Genomic DNA, 16,344 nt, shown 5'->3' with positions numbered 1-16,344 from the left:
TTCATCTTCATAACTCATTTAAAACTGAACCTCTGTACCTATTAAACAACTACTCCTTTCCCCTTCCCTACTCCCGACAATTGACCAACTTTCTGTCTCTCTGAGTCTGACTACTCAAAATATCTTATATAAGGGAAATCATATAGTATTTGATTTTTTTGTGACTGGCTTATTTCACTTAACAGTATTCTGGAGATTCATCAATGTTGTGGTATATTGCAGAATTTCTTTGTAAGATAAAATATTAACACATTGGGATATTTAACATTTTCCTTCTTCATTTATCAGTAGACACTTGTCTTGTTTCCATGCATTAGCTTCTGTGTCTAAATATCTCTTTGAGACCTTACTTTCAATTCTTTGGGATATATATATACCCAGAAGACTTGAATTGCTGAGTCAGAAGATGATTTTGTTTTTGTTTTTGAGGAACTGACATACTGTTTTCCATCATTTTACTATATCATTTTATAGTCCCCAAACAGCATATAAAGATTCTAATTCCAATTTCTCTACATCCTAACACTTGGCATTTTCTTTTCCTTTTTTATTTTTTTACTGGGAATTGAACCTAGGGATCCATCACTGAAATACATCCCTGAGCCATTTTATAATTTTGAGACAGAGTTTCACTAAGCTTCCTAGGTGGCCATCAAACTTGTTATCTTCCTGCCTGAGCTTCACAGTGTACTGGGATTATAGGTGTGCACCATCACACCTTGCCTTTTTTAAAAAATATTTTCCATCTCAATGGTTGTGAGCTGATATCTTTTAGTTTGGTTTGCATTTCCTAAAAATTAGTGATGTAGCCCATCTTATCATCTGCTCATTCATCGTTTTTATTTCTTTGGAGAAATGTCCAAGTCCTTAATCCATTTTTAAATTGGATTATTATTAAGTTTTTAGAGTACTCTCTATATTCTGAATATCAATCTCTTATCAGATGTATGATTCTGAGAAGTGTCTGTTCAGGTCCTTGGCCCATTTGTTTGGTGCTTAGCTTTTTGAGTTCTTTATATATCCTAGAGATTAGTGCTCTGATGTGTGAGGGGTAAAAAATTGCTCCCAGGATGTGGGCTCTCTGTTTACCTCACAGATTGTTTCTTTAGCTGAGAAGAAACTTTTTAGTTTGATTCCATCTCATTTATTGATCCTTGGTTTTAATTCTTGCACTATAGGAATCTTATAAAGGAAGTTGGGGCCTAATCCCACATGATGAAGATTAGGGCCTACTTTTTCTTCTATTAGATAGAGTCTCCGGTTTAATTCCTAGGTCCTGATCCACTTTGAGTCGAGTTTTGTGCATGGTGAGAGATAGGGATTTAATTTCATTTTTTTTGCATATGGGTTTCCAGTTTTCCCAACATCATTTGTTGAAGAGGCTATTTTTTCTCCAATGTATGTTTTTGGCACCTTTGTCATATAAGATAACTGTAGTTATGTGGGTTAGTCTCTCTGTCCTCTGTTCTGTACCATTGGTCTACAAGTCTATTTTGGTGCCAATACCATGCTGTTTTTGTAGTATAGTTTAAGGTCTGGTATAGTAATTCCACATGCTTTACTCTTCTTGCTAAGGATTGCTTTAGCTATTCTGGGTCTCTTATTTTTTTCCAGATGAATTTCAAGACTGCTTTTTGTATTTCTATGAGTAATGTCATTGGGATTTTGATGGGAATTGCATTAAATCTGTTTAGTGCTTTTGGTAGTATGGTCATTTTGACAATATTAATTCTCCCTATCCAAGAACAAGGTAGATATTTCCATCAAAGTTCTTCTTTAATTTCTTTCTTTAGTGTTCTGTAGTTTTCATTGTAGAGGTCTTTCACATCTTTCGTTGTTTTCCAAGTACTTTATTTTTATTTTTTTGAGGCTGTTGTAAATGGGGTAGTTTTCCTCATTTCCCTTTTAGAGCACTCATCATTTTGATTTATGGGTGTTGATTTTTTTTTTTGCATTATAATCCTTATTACACATATAGAGCACAATTTTTCGCATCTCTGTATATAAAGTATGTTCACGTCAATTGTGGGTGTTGATTTTATATCCTCCTACTTTGCTGAATTCATTTACTAGTTCTAGGAGTTTTCTGATGGAATTTTTATGGGTCTTCTCAGTATAGAATCATACCATTGGCGAATAGCTAAAGAAGAACTCAAATTAGCACTATCTGTATCCTTTAATTTCCTTCATCTGTCTAATTGCTCTGTCCAGTGTTTCAAGAACTAGGGTAAATAGAAATGGTGAAAGAGGGCATCCTATCTTGTTCTAGTTTTTAGAGGGAATGCTTTCAATTTTTCTCCATTTAGAATGATGTTGGCCTGGGGTTTAGTATAGATAGCTTTTGTGATGTTGAGATATGTTCCTTTTATCCCTAATTCTTCTAGTGTTTTCAACATGAAGGGGTGCTGTATTTTGTTGAATGCTCCTTCTGCATCTACTGAGATGATCATATGATTCTTATCTTTTAGTTTATTGATGTAATGATTTACATTTATTGATTTCCATATATCAAATCAACCTTGTATCCCTGGGATTAACCCAACTTGATTGTGATACACTATCTTTTTGATTTTTTTTATTTGATTTGCCAGAATTTTATCGAGAATTTTTGCATCTATGTTATTAAAGATATTGGTCTGAAGTTGTGTTTCTTTGATGTGTCTTTGCCTGGTTTGGGAATCAGGGTGATACTGGCCTCATTATAGAATGAATTTGGAAGTGCTCCTTCTTTTTCTATCTCACAAAATAATTTGAAGAGTATTGGTACTAGTTCTTTGTTAAAAGTCTTGTAGAACTCAGCTGTGTATCCATCCGGTCCTGGGCTTTTCTTGGTTGGGAGGCTTCTGATGGCATCTTCTATTTCATTGCTTGAAATTCATCTGTTTAAATTGTGTTTATCATCTTGATTCAATTCGGGCAAATCATATAACTCTAGAAATTTTTTGCTGCCTTTGATATTTCATATTTTATTAGAGTACAAGGTTTCAAAATAATTTCTAATTATCTTCTGTATTTTTGTAGTGGCTATTGTGATATTTCCTTTTTTATCACATATGTTAATAATTTGAGTTTTATCTTTCTCTTCATTAGCATAGCTAGGGTTTGTCAATTTTATTTATTTTTTTCAAAGAATCAACTTTTTGTCAATTTTTTCAATTCTTTTTTTTGCTTCAATTTTATCGATTTCAGCTCTGATTTTAGTTATGTCCTGTCTTCTACTGATTTTGGTGTTGATTTGTTCTTCTTTTTCTAGGGCTTTGAAACGTAATGTTAGGTCATTTATTTGTTGACTTTTTCTTCTTTCAAGGAATGAACTCTATGCAATGAACTTTCCTCTTAGTACTGCTTTCATAGTGTCCCAGTGATTTCAATATGTTTTATCAGTGACCTCATTTACCTCTATGAGTTTTTAAATCTCATCTTTGATGTCTTTTGCAACCCATTGTTCATTCAGTAGCATATTTTTTTTATTCTCTAGATGTTGGAGTAGTTTTATTTTTTATTTTATCAATTGTTTTCTAATTTCATTCCATTATGATCTTATAGAATACAGTGTAGTATCTCAATTTTTTTGTATTTGTTGAGAGTTGCTTTATGGTATAATATATGTTCTGTTTTAGAGAGGGATCCATCCATATGCCGCTGAGAAGAATGTGTATTCACTCATTGAAGGATTAAATATTCTGCCTGTTATTCCAGCAACTTGGGAGGCTCAGTCAGGAGGATCACAGATTTGAGGCTAGCCTCAGCAACTTAATGCTACCCTGTCCCAAAATAAAAAAGGAATAGGGAGGTAGCTCCGCAGTAAAGTGCCCTAGGTTCAATCCCCAGTACCAAAATAATAATGATAATGATAATATCCCAAAATTCACTTATGATTTTAAATCTCTTCCTTTTGTCTATCTAGATAAAAATTTGCCAATTTTGTTGATCTTTCCAAATAACTTTGGTTTTACAGATTTTTCTCTATTGTATTTCTAGTCTATGCATCATTTATCTGTGCTCTAATTGTTATTATTCCTTTCCTTCATTATATATGGATTACTCTTCTTTTTCTAGTTTTAAATTAAAATTGTTGATTTGAGATTTAATTTTTTAAATGTAAGCATTTATATCAATACATTTCCGATTTAATCCTGCTTTCAGTGCATCTAATAAGTTTTGGTATGTTGTGTTTTCATTTTAATTCCTTTCTAAGTGTTTTCTAATTTCACAGTGATTTCTTCTTCAGAACATTGGTTATGAGGGTTCATTTTCACAATTTTGTGAATTTTCAAACTTTAGTTCTGTTTTTCACTTTTAAGTTCTTCCGATTGTGTCTAGATAAGATACTTTGTGTAACATGTCTTTGAAAGTATATTGAGATTTAATTTGTGGCCTAATATGTGGTCTATGGTGTAAAATGTCCCATTTGTACTTGAGAAGAATCTGTATGCTGTTGTTGTTGTGCTCTGCCTACATCTATTAGAATGAATATTTTATTGTTTTAATTTCATTTTCTTACTTAACATCTGTATGGATGTTGAACCTAAAGGCAGAACAGAAGAGGGTTTGAAATTCTCAATAATTATTGTAGAATTTTTGTACTAAAAAGTTGACATTTCTCATTTCCTTTTGTGTATATTCTAGAGACTTTCTTTTTCTTACCATGGGAACTGCATCAAACATCTTAAAGTTAATGCTGTAATTTATATCAAAATATCTTAACATACAAAGACGCTGCTCTTTTACAAATCCATTCCTACCTCTTTTAGGATGAAATATTATATATTAATATTAATATATCACAAAATTACTTCTTTAGACATTTTGTGTCCAAAAACAATCATAATTATTTTAAATGCATTAAGTTCTTAAATTTTGTAGAAATCAGAAAACCGTTATAAGCAATTGTCAAAGTAAGACAACCTTTATAATTTCCTATTTCCCTTTATTGAGGTATTTATTTCTACATACTACTTTTAGGTATCATCTAGTGCCTTTTGATATCACCCTGTAGGGATTCCTTTAAGACTTTTCTTGCACAGTGTATAGCATTAACAAGCTATTGCTAGTTTTTGTTTCTCTGGAATGTCTTAATTTCTTCTTCACATTTGAAGGACAGTTTGTGGGATGTAGGGATGTAGGAATCTTGGTTGACAGGTGTTTTTGTTGTTGTTGTTCTCACTTTGAATGCATAAGTGCATTTCCTCTTGCCTGCAGTTCCTTGTTTGTTTATTTTATAGTACAGGTCATTGAACCCATGAGTGGCTAAGTAAATACTCGACCACTGAACATCCCCAGCCCTAGACTCCAATGTTTCTGATAAAAAAAAAATCTGCTAATAATCTTATTAAGGATTCCATAGGATGAAACATTTCTCTTGATTAACAGTCTCTGTGTTTTAAAAGCTTAATCAGAATGAATCCCAACGTGGGTCTTTTTGCATCTTAAATGGAATTCATTGAGCTTCTTCAGTATTTATATTCATGTCCTTCAACAAGTAATGACTCAACAAATTTGAACCATTACTCCTTAAATCTTCTTTCAATCCCTTTCTTTCCCACTTTTCCTTATGAGACTCCCATAATGGTCTAATTGATGGTATATATATGCCACTTAGGCTCTATTTCCTATTTTAAAAAATCAATGTTTTTCTTTCTGTTCCACAAATTCATAGTTTTCATTATATTTTCAAGTTAATTCTTTCTTCTGTCTATGCAAATCTGCCTTCATATCCTTCTAGTGGACATTTTGTTTCACTTATTTATGTTTAAAGTTCTGAATTTCCCTCTGAAAACACAAGAAAACCAAATAAATAAATACATTTTAATAAATTTAAATAAATCTCCCACAAAACCCACAATCTCCCAACAAAAGGAACCCATTGAGAGGTAGACAAAAATCCAGAAAAAGATTATAAAATCTATTTATCAAAATGTTCAATGAAATAAGAGCTAAAGAAAAATTAAGAGACCAATTACAGAAGATGAAAGATTAGTTTAATAAAGAAATAGAACAGTGAAAAGAAGCCAAGTAGAACTAGAAATGAAAGAAAAAAAATCGATCAAATCACAAACTTACTTGAAGTTATCAATAACAGACTACATGGTGTGCAAGACAGAACTTCAGCCCTTGAAGATAGAATTTCAGGCATTGAAGATAGGCCATATGATCTTGAATACAAAGAAAGTGGTAAAAGGCAAAAAAATTATAGATCATGATCAGAATATTCAAGAACTTTGGGACAACATTTAAAGACTAAACCTGAGAACCACTGGGATAAAAGAGAACATGGAGATACAAACTAAAGGCATTAAGAACATTTTCAATTAGATAGTTAACAGAAAACTTCTCCCATATCAGATATAGACATCCATATACAGGAGGCTTACAGACCCCAAATAGACCCATCAAAATGGGAAGCTGAGACATATAATATTCAAAATGCCTAACACAGAAAACAAAGAAAGAATATTAAAAGTCACAAGAGAGAAACAATAGGTCACATTTAGAGGCAAACCAATAAGACTTACTTCTGATTGCTCAGACCCTAAAAATCAAGGAGAGCCTGGAATGAGATATTCCAGACCCTAAAAGAGAACAATTGTAAGCCAAGCTTATTTATTTTCAAATTTAAGGGAGAAATAAACATTTCATGACAAGAATAAACCAAAAGAATTCATGAGCACCAAAACAGCACTATAAAGAACACTCAAAGAAAAACTTTATACAAAGGAATAACAACAACAACAAAATTCCCAAAGCCAACAAACAGTGAATGTTCAATAGAAAAATAATCCACAAAATGAGAATTCAGACAGGATAAAATATAGCAAAAAACCAAAATGGCAGGAAATCACAAACATATATCCTTAGTAATGCTGAATGTTAATGGTCTCAACTCCCTAATTAAAATACACAGATTAGCAGAATGGATCAAAAAACAAATTCCACTCTATGCTATAGGCTATTTATAAGAGAGATATCTTATAGGCAAAGATACCCAAGGTTGAAGGTAAAAGGATAGCAAAAAATATTTCATGTATATGGTTCAAGAAAACAAGCAGGAGTAGCTATTCTCATATCTGATAAAGTAGATTTTAGGTGAAAATTAATCAGAAGAGACAAAGAAGGACAATATACCCTAATAAAGGGAACAAACCAACAAGACATAACCATAGTGAATATTAGAGATAAGTTTGATTTTTTTTTTTGGATGACCTATTGGTGATGAGGGTTTATAGAGATCTCCCAGTATTATTATGTTTGGGTCTATGTGGAATATGATGTCATGGAATTTTTTCCCTTATTTTCCATGTAATTGAGCACACTGAAATCCTATCTTACTCCAGTCAGAATGGCAATGATGAATACAAACAATAATAAATGCTGACAAGGTTACAGGGAGAAAGGAAAAATTGTACATTGTTAGTGTGACAGCAGACTAGTACACCACTCTGAAAAGCAGTGTGGATATTTCTCAAAACAACATTAACAAAAACTATGAATGGAACCACCACATGACCAAGTGATCTCACTCCTGGCTATTTTCCCCAAAGAATCAGCATACTACAGTGACAGAGCCACATCAACGTTTATAGCAGCATAATTCACAATAGCTAAATTATGGAATCAATCGAGATGCCCATCAGTAGATGAATGGATTAAGAAATTGTGGTATATATACACACACACATACACACACACACAATGGAGTTCTACTCAGTCATAAAAATAAATAAAATTATGGCATTTGCCAGTAAATAGATGGAAATGGAGAATAACATGCTAAGTGAACAGGCCAATTTCTCTCATATTTGAATGCTAGAGTATAATAAAGGAAAGGGGGATGGAAAGATAAGATTAGATAAAGAACTAATAAATTCAAATTAGTAGATGAGCAAAAGCAAGTCTAGTAGCCTAGAAGAAGGACAAGATGGGAAGGAGGAGGATGAGAAGAAAAAGTGGGAGGGGAAAAAGGGCTATCATAAACTGAAATTGATTTCCATGCATGTCTGAATTTGTGGGAATGAACCCAACTACTATGTATAACCATAAGGTCTAAATTTTAAAAACACAAAAAGAAAAAAAAATGAGCTTATTTTTGAGGGGAAAAAAAAGGCACTTCAGAATTTTTTTTTCTTATATTTACAATTTCTCTATTGATACTCCCATTTTGTTTCTACATTGTTCTCTTAACTTTTTCTTCGTTTTCCTTTGGTTCTTTTAGCATTTTTAAGATGGTTTAAAATATTCAGGGACAGTTACAATTGATTTGTTTTCTCCTTTGAATGGCTTACATGTTCCTCTTTCTCTGTATGCCTTGTGATATCTTCTTGAAAACTTACTTCTGTGATAATGTGATAAATGGACATCAGATCCTCTCCCCTCCCATGGATTGCAGTTTTTGTGACATTTGTATTCATTTATTATCATTCTAGGTTTTGTCTTGGCCAAGAATCAGCTTGAGATAAAAGCTTAAGATCATCTCAGGGCTTCTCTGAGCCTGTAGTTTTCCCTGGATTTGCATAATCTTGTTTCAATTTTCCTTATATACTTAGATGTTTTTGAAAGACCTATTCCTTAATATCTTACTTCCAAAGGGGAAAGGGAAAAACAAAGGGGGAAAGCACTGGTCCTCTCAATTCCCAGGATGTCACTTCATCTGAGTGGGAGGGGCTTACAGGGATGAAAGGGCGTGCCACAACAATGGTCATCCAGCATTCCTAGAACCTTTATGATCTAAGGCAGCAACCAGTGATCCTAGTACAGATCCAAAATATTTGGAGAGCAGAATGCCTTTTGCCCCTCTGGCTCCTGAAAGTTGTATGCATGTTATTCCAGGAAATGTGTACAACTGCATGCCAGAAGACTTGGGATAGATGATGATGGGGAGCTGAACTGTGCTAACACCTGAAAAGAACTGAAATTAATTGCTATTTATCACCCACATCTTCCTCTGAAAATCTCAAGCTTTCAACCAACTCCAGAGTTCCAAAATAGTCCCATCAAGCATTCTGTTTTATTGGTGGGGAGAGAGATTCATGATAGTTCTTACAGTACCATCGACCCAGAACCTTCTTTCTGCTCTTTTCTAAAAGAGGGAAATCATCTATGAAAATTTTAGTTCTTTGTTTTTAGTATCATGTGTTTTGGACACATGTCAGTGTATAACAAACCTACTCTTGGAACCATCATCAGTGGTAAAGATCATTTTAAAAATTGAGAAATCAAGAGCCCAAAATTTATTAGAAAAATAGTGGAAGGTACATCATCAGGGATGCACCCTTTAATGGGATATTGGGACTGCAGTCCCTTCCTGTATCTTTGTTCCTGGTTGTCTTGAAGTAAATGGCTTCCTCCACTACACAGTCCCAACATAACGTAAACCTCACCACTAGACTGAAGGCAATAGGGCCAAATGATCATTGACTGAAATCCCTGTAACTGTAAGCCAAAATAAACCTTTCTTTATTATAAGTTAAGGCATTTTGTCACAGTAACATAAAGCTGACTAACCAAAGCTCTTTGGAAAAATGGCTGATTCCAAGGTGAGGGTAGGAAGGGGATATATAATTTTGGAATATCTAATTGTACCAAGAAATAAGGGAGAACTTCAAAACCAATGGAAATGTCCAAAAGGTATAGAAATTACCTTGAAGCATCTTTTATTGGCCAAATTAGGAGAAAAATTTGGGGCTTTAAATAAGGATGGGAATACAATTTTATAAGGAATCTACAAATTCATATTGATTCTAAAATAGATTTTAAAGGAATTGCTCAGGATTAATTTAAGCAATAAAATTATTGTTTAAAGAACACAATCTACTAAATATTGAAGGAATGACAGTTATCAATTATGAAAAGATAAGCTAACATATATCAAGGAGAGCATGTATCTTTACTGACTCATCATACTCAATACCAATGACGACACAGAGTGCTGTATGTTCTCAATGTGCTAGGTTGGAAGACACCTGCTATCACTAATGTAGAACTTCTGCCAAAATGTTTCTGCTCCTGAGGAAACAATCAAAAACATATAATTCTGAAAAACAACTGGCCTTTACTCTTCAAAACTGCCAGTGTCCAAAAAAAAAAAAAAAAAAAAGATGATAACCAAGACTGGATTTTCCAGGTTGTAGGAGATTAAGGTCATGATAATTAAACACAATGTGTGATTATTGACTGTTGAATGCTGTCATAATTCTGCATTTTTATATCTCTTGCCAAATTTTGGGCTTTTAGTCATTATTCCTTTGTGTGTATTTTCATCTTTACCATCTTTCTCTTCTCTTTATAAGACTTTGAAGTATGTTAAATCCTTTGTTATAATCCCCAAGGTTTCTGATGTTTCCATTTATGTTTAATATATCTCATCTATGTTCTTCATGGGGTAATTTCAACTGTAGCTCTTCTTTCTTCTATCCCTTCTATTACACTATAGAGCCTATTAATTGGTCTTTTATTTCAGTTATATTTTTCAGTTCTAAAATTGCCATGTGATTCTTCTTTATAATTCTATTTCCTTGCTGAGACTTATATTTTTTAAATTGGTTTCAAGTATGTTTTTAGTTGCTCACTGAAGCATTTTTATGATACTCATTTAAAATATTTGTCAGATAATTCTACGTGCCATCTTTTGGTGTTCTCTTTTAAAATTCAGTACAAGATTGATTATTCTGGTTCTTGATACAAGGAGTGATTTTCTACTATGACTTAGGCATTTTTGGATTATGTTCTGAGACTTTGGATCTTACTTGGACTTTGAGCAAACTTTCACTGACACTGCTCTGGCAGGGACAGAGAGAACTCTACATAATTATTATTAGTTGGTGGGAGAGGTCACATTTCCATTCATCTTCTCTTGACACAAAAGAGGAGGGAGCAAATTTCAAGAAAATGTTCAAGAAATTAGTAGAGAGAAAATAGGAGAAATATCTAATCATAAGACCATCTGAATACACTAATTTGATAAAAATTATAGCTTTAGAGGATTTGGAAATTTTTCTGGGATATCATATATGTGTGTGGAGATAAAGTTCTGACACTCCATTAGGCCTCCAATGACAATTCCTAATGGAGAAAGGAAGGAGTATCTTGTTACTGTGGATGTGTAGTAGAACAGGCTCCCCTCCTGGTTTCCACCAACTCCTAGGTCCATGACCCAGTGGGGAGAAACACCCCAAACCCCTACTTGGCTTTTCCTCATACCACCACAGTAAGGGTATTAGGATGCCTCCTGCAACTTCAGAAAGGTGAGTTTTAAGCTGGTGAGGGTTGGGTGATATCACAATGTTTTTTGAGGTTTTAGGCTAGAGTAGCTATGTTCTAAATATCTAATTTCATAGGTCACAAAACCTTAATACTTAAAGGAATGTTAGAAATAATATAACCAAATCTTTTAATTTGATGTATGAGTTCTATATAAATTAGATGTGTTACCTCTAGTTTTTAGTTTTAGATATTAAATTAAAATACAAGACTTTGTATTTCGACTTCAACCTTGTTTCTCCTTTGATTTGTACAGCTATGATTAATTCAAGGAATAAGAGAATACTATCTTAGATATTTAAATTACTTTGTGATTTTAGATAATGATGTATTCATAAATTCAATGGTTCATAAACAGACGTTTTGCTTTTTATCAGTGCAAATATGATATCAGCCAAATTCCAGAAATTTAATTTTTACAAAAATTAGTGTATTCACATGGTCTTATGGTTAGATTTTTTTTTCTCATTCAATACTTCCTTTGAATTTGCTCCTAAAATACTTCACTATTTGAAACAGGAAGAATACCATTATTAGAAATGTTATCATTTCAAAGCTGTGTCTTAAAATTAATTCATTCTTCATAGTTCCCAGTGGCATATGACAGTACAAAAGAGGAGTTGAGGTATATGCAGAATTTATGGTTTACTCCTTGGAAGAGTTCTTTGCCCTAGAAAGACACATTTATTTAGTACTGGATGAGGGTAACATAACTGATTGAAGTGTTACTTTTAATACTAGGATTAGAAAATTGATAACTATCCAAAATAGTGAAAAATGCTAGTCTACCAAATCCCAAACCTTTTTCATAGGAAGATCTCTTTATTTAAACATGTTTCTTAATTCCATGCTTACTTTCCAGTGTACGAGATTAGAAGGAGTATGGATTTATCTTATTAAGTATTGTAATGGTTAATTTTATGTGTCAGCTTGACTGGGCTAAGGGATACCCAGGAATCCAGTAAAACATTATTTCTGGGTGTGTCTGAGGATGATTGTAGAAGAAATTAGCATTTGAATTGACAGATGAGTAAACAAAATCATCTTCCCCAATATGCATGGATACAATCCAATCCACTGAGGTCCTAAATATAATAAAAGGGTGGAGGAGTGTGAAATTGCTCTCTGCTTGAGCTATCTGTCTTCTTTTATCTCTGACATTGGAGCTCCTGGTTCTTGAGCCTTCAAGACTTTGGGCTTGAACTTATACCACTGCGTCCTTTGAATCTCAGGCCTTTGAGTTTGAACTAGAACTATATCACTGGCTTTCCTGGGCCTCTAATTTGCAGACAGCAGAACATCTGTCCAGACTTCATAATCTTGTAAGGCAAATTTTTATAATCCATCTTTATCTCTTTATCATACTGGTTCATGTCTCTGGACAACTTCATCTATGATTTCAAGTGACTCAGCCCATAAAATCTTGAGATAATATTTTATGCATACATATAATACATAATATATTCATATCTTTTATAGATATAAAATAAATAGAATGAACATCTTGAGATTTAACTATATATCATGAACCTTTTTTAAATAACACGTTATGTGAAAGACCAGACTATGTGTATGATGGAAGGAATAGGAAGGACAGAAGCGGTAGATGCTATACTATTAAAAATAAACCGTGGTACATGAATGTGCAATAATAGGGAAAATGAAATGTGTCATAAAAACAGATTATGAAAATAGGTATACTGCTTTATAGTAGTCTACAAATAACAACTAGAGTGATACATTCATGTTAATCAGACTCTTACATAGTACTTCTGTATAATAATTTTAGTCTTCTCTTATTTAAGGTTCTGGGACAACTGATATATAGTTTTCACTTTCACACAAAAATCTTAATTTTAACATGATTGTTATTGAGTATATAGCAACATAATTTATTGTTAAGCATTACCACAATAGTTTCTTGAATACCTACTTTGAAATCGGGTAGTGGACCAAAGTGCTAAAACCTGTTAAAATCCCATGTCTTAATATTTAGCTTTGTGACACAATATATATTAGCAAACATGCAAAACTATAATCCAGATTGTTTGAAACATATGAGCAATATATATCATTCTAGTACCGAAGGAGGAGGAAAATAAAAAGTCACTGATTTCCTTTATACTTCTAAATTCAGGAACAAGGAAGCATATAAAACTGTTTCCCAGTTAGAAATGTCCAGGAAGCCTGTTTCTAAATTTAAAGAATACTATGAAAGAGGGCATGATTTTCTAAAATTTGCACATAAGAAAGAAATACAGGCACACACAGCTGAAAAAAAAAGTTGCTTAATGTTAATCTAGTTTGATAAAGATTTATATTCTCCTATGAAACCAGATGGTAAAGATTATATATTTTGATATAAAATGGGTAAACATGCCATGATGGAAAGAACGGATTATGGAGAGAACTTTGATCTACAGAGGTGCTAGAAACAATTAAAGATATGAAAGCAGTAAGTATCCCCAGTCCCAGATGGAGTCCTTGTGAATTTGACTAAGTGTTCCAAGACTGTTTGACAATTCCTCTAGCAGATGTTTTTAATCTTGGATTGAGGGCCCAAGTGTTACCTGGATCCATGAAAAGGCTACTTTGGAAGTGATGGCAGGAAGGGTATCAGGATCTTGACTCTCACTCTTCATTTTGAATAGTGTTCCAGATGTCAGACATATCAGCCAACTTCCAATCCTTGGTGATTATCTCTGTAGAATGCATAAGAAAGGGTGTGGAACATTTGAGATCATTTGAAGGATATGATGGAAAGGAAACACAACATGGATAAGTATTTCCTAAAAGTATCCAAAATAAAGTTTCACACTAAAACCAGAAAATTAAAAGAAAACAGAAAAATCTGGTAGCAAATTAAAAGAATCAATTGTTTGATTCTTTCAGTAAGGGTAGACTTAAGTGTAGTATGTTAGCCTTCTAAATGGCAGAGCAGAGGGCATCTCATCCTGACATGAGCTGAGTTAGAGCTGAATGCAGAAAATATGTTAACATAACCCAAAATGAAACACTATCTGTGAAAGCCTTGAGTTTCAATGCAACAGAAGAATTAAAGATGCTTTTATATTCAATAATGTTTGATTATTAGACAAAAAGTCATTCCCTTACTATTAGGTAATTAGTAGAGTTCATTTCTAAAGGTAATAAGAAAGGGCTATTGACTTTTCATTTACACTACAGAATTTTTCTATTGGTATCTTTCAATCTCATTTAGCAAGAATCAAATCAAATCTCAGGTGAATGGAAATGTGCAAAAATGTTTACCCCCCCCCCATGAGTATTATCAATGGAATCACAATGCAAATGTGAAATTTTGATGGCAAACTGTAAAACTGTCAAAATTACTTCTCTTTACCTTTGGTAGGTAATATTGTAGCTAAACAAATTGCAATAAACATTGGTCATTTCTGAAAAATCTGCTTCTTGCTCCTTCCTTTCCTCTCTCTTTTCTGTTCTTCACTCTTTTTGCTCTCCTTTTTATTCCAGACACTTCCATTTAGAGACCTAGAGAAATAAATATTTCAGAGAGGAATTCCATGCTTTCTTTGGAAAGAAAATTCCCCCAGAGTTCAATAATGCTCTATAGAAACAGTTAGTGGTGGGAGGCCTTCCCTACTAAATTTAAAACAATATTATCAGGCATGTCAATTAAAATCCTTGTGGGATTGGGTGTGGTGCTAGAAGCAACTCTAGGTCTCTACATAATAGAGAAAACGTTCAAAACAAACCCCTAAATTAAGTTGTGTCTCTTTTCCTCCTATTTTCATAGAGGGATGGCTCATTCTTATATTCACTCTGTTATTGATATAAACTTAATAGTCTGGCAACATTTCTCAGGACCATATCACCACCTTTTATTCATAACCCCACATTTTATCCCATAAAAAATGGGGAAAAACTGATCTGGATATGTTCCTGAGGAGACACAGAGAAGGTTCATGAACTTCAGCATTATTATAGTGTTCAAAGTAGTATTGTTCCAAGAACAAGTTTGGATAGTAGAGAGCAGGATGATTTTCCATCTTGGAACTCTATTTTCTAAGTTTTTGCATGACTGACCACCCAGAATAATAAAGTATTGTTAGAGCTTAAATGGGTGGTATTCATATATTTATGAATTGGTATGATTAATAGCATGTCTAGTAAAAACTTCAGTTTATAAGGAAAAATACTTTTATATTTCCCTGATTATAAGCTCTATTTTTACATTTTAACATTTCTAAAACATAAATGTACTTTTCATAATTGATGTGCCATTTATAGGGAGATTTTTTTAAAGAACCTATTAGTAAGTCAATGATGCATTTTGAGTATCTGAGATTTGAAAACGTTGTTATAAAATTGTACTGCTTAATTTCTAGGATATATTTTTACTGTCACATATTTATAACAAAAGCCTATTATGAAAATCAAATGGCAGGTATTTTTTATATAATTAGATTTTGAAAGATGCCCTTGGATGTACGTAATATACACACATGTAACACACAAAACACAATTATGCAGAAATAGGTTGTCTTCTTCAAATTTCAGGGACATCTACTATTCATCACTTCTGATTCTGAAAGTAGGTCATGTACCAGTGAGAAGCTGGATTAGCATTTTGGACCACACACAGGCTAATATATAAGGAGGCCTGTCTCTCCAGTGTATGCTGTACTATTTCATCCTAAATGTTTCCCTTCCACATTAATATAAATGTAATTGATATGAAGGTAAATATTTAAGGTAGGAAGAGGTGGTCACTCATATAGCTTTCAGTTTGCCTTCTATACAGCTTTTCCAAGGAAGCAAACTTTGAATCAGAAAGGAAAAGTAAAAGAGGAAAAGGAATGATATTTCTGTCTTACTTTATATGGGTAAAAGACCCTCATTACCTATGGAATATTTCAATATGTATGCTTTCCTCTTTAGAGCTAATGTACACTAAGTGGTTGGTAAGTAAGTCGATGTTGCTAGAAATTTTGAATTATTTTCCTATCTGGAATTTTCTCTCAGTCTCACATGATTTCACTCCTATTTTATCAGAATAACCAATTTTACACATAATAGATCCATCCCTTTCCATTTGACCAAGGTTTT

The sequence above is a fragment of the Callospermophilus lateralis genome, chromosome 1 (genome assembly GCF_048772815.1).
Source record: "Callospermophilus lateralis isolate mCalLat2 chromosome 1, mCalLat2.hap1, whole genome shotgun sequence".
Taxonomy (NCBI): Eukaryota; Metazoa; Chordata; class Mammalia; order Rodentia; family Sciuridae; genus Callospermophilus; species Callospermophilus lateralis.
This window is presented reverse-complemented; position numbering follows the sequence as displayed.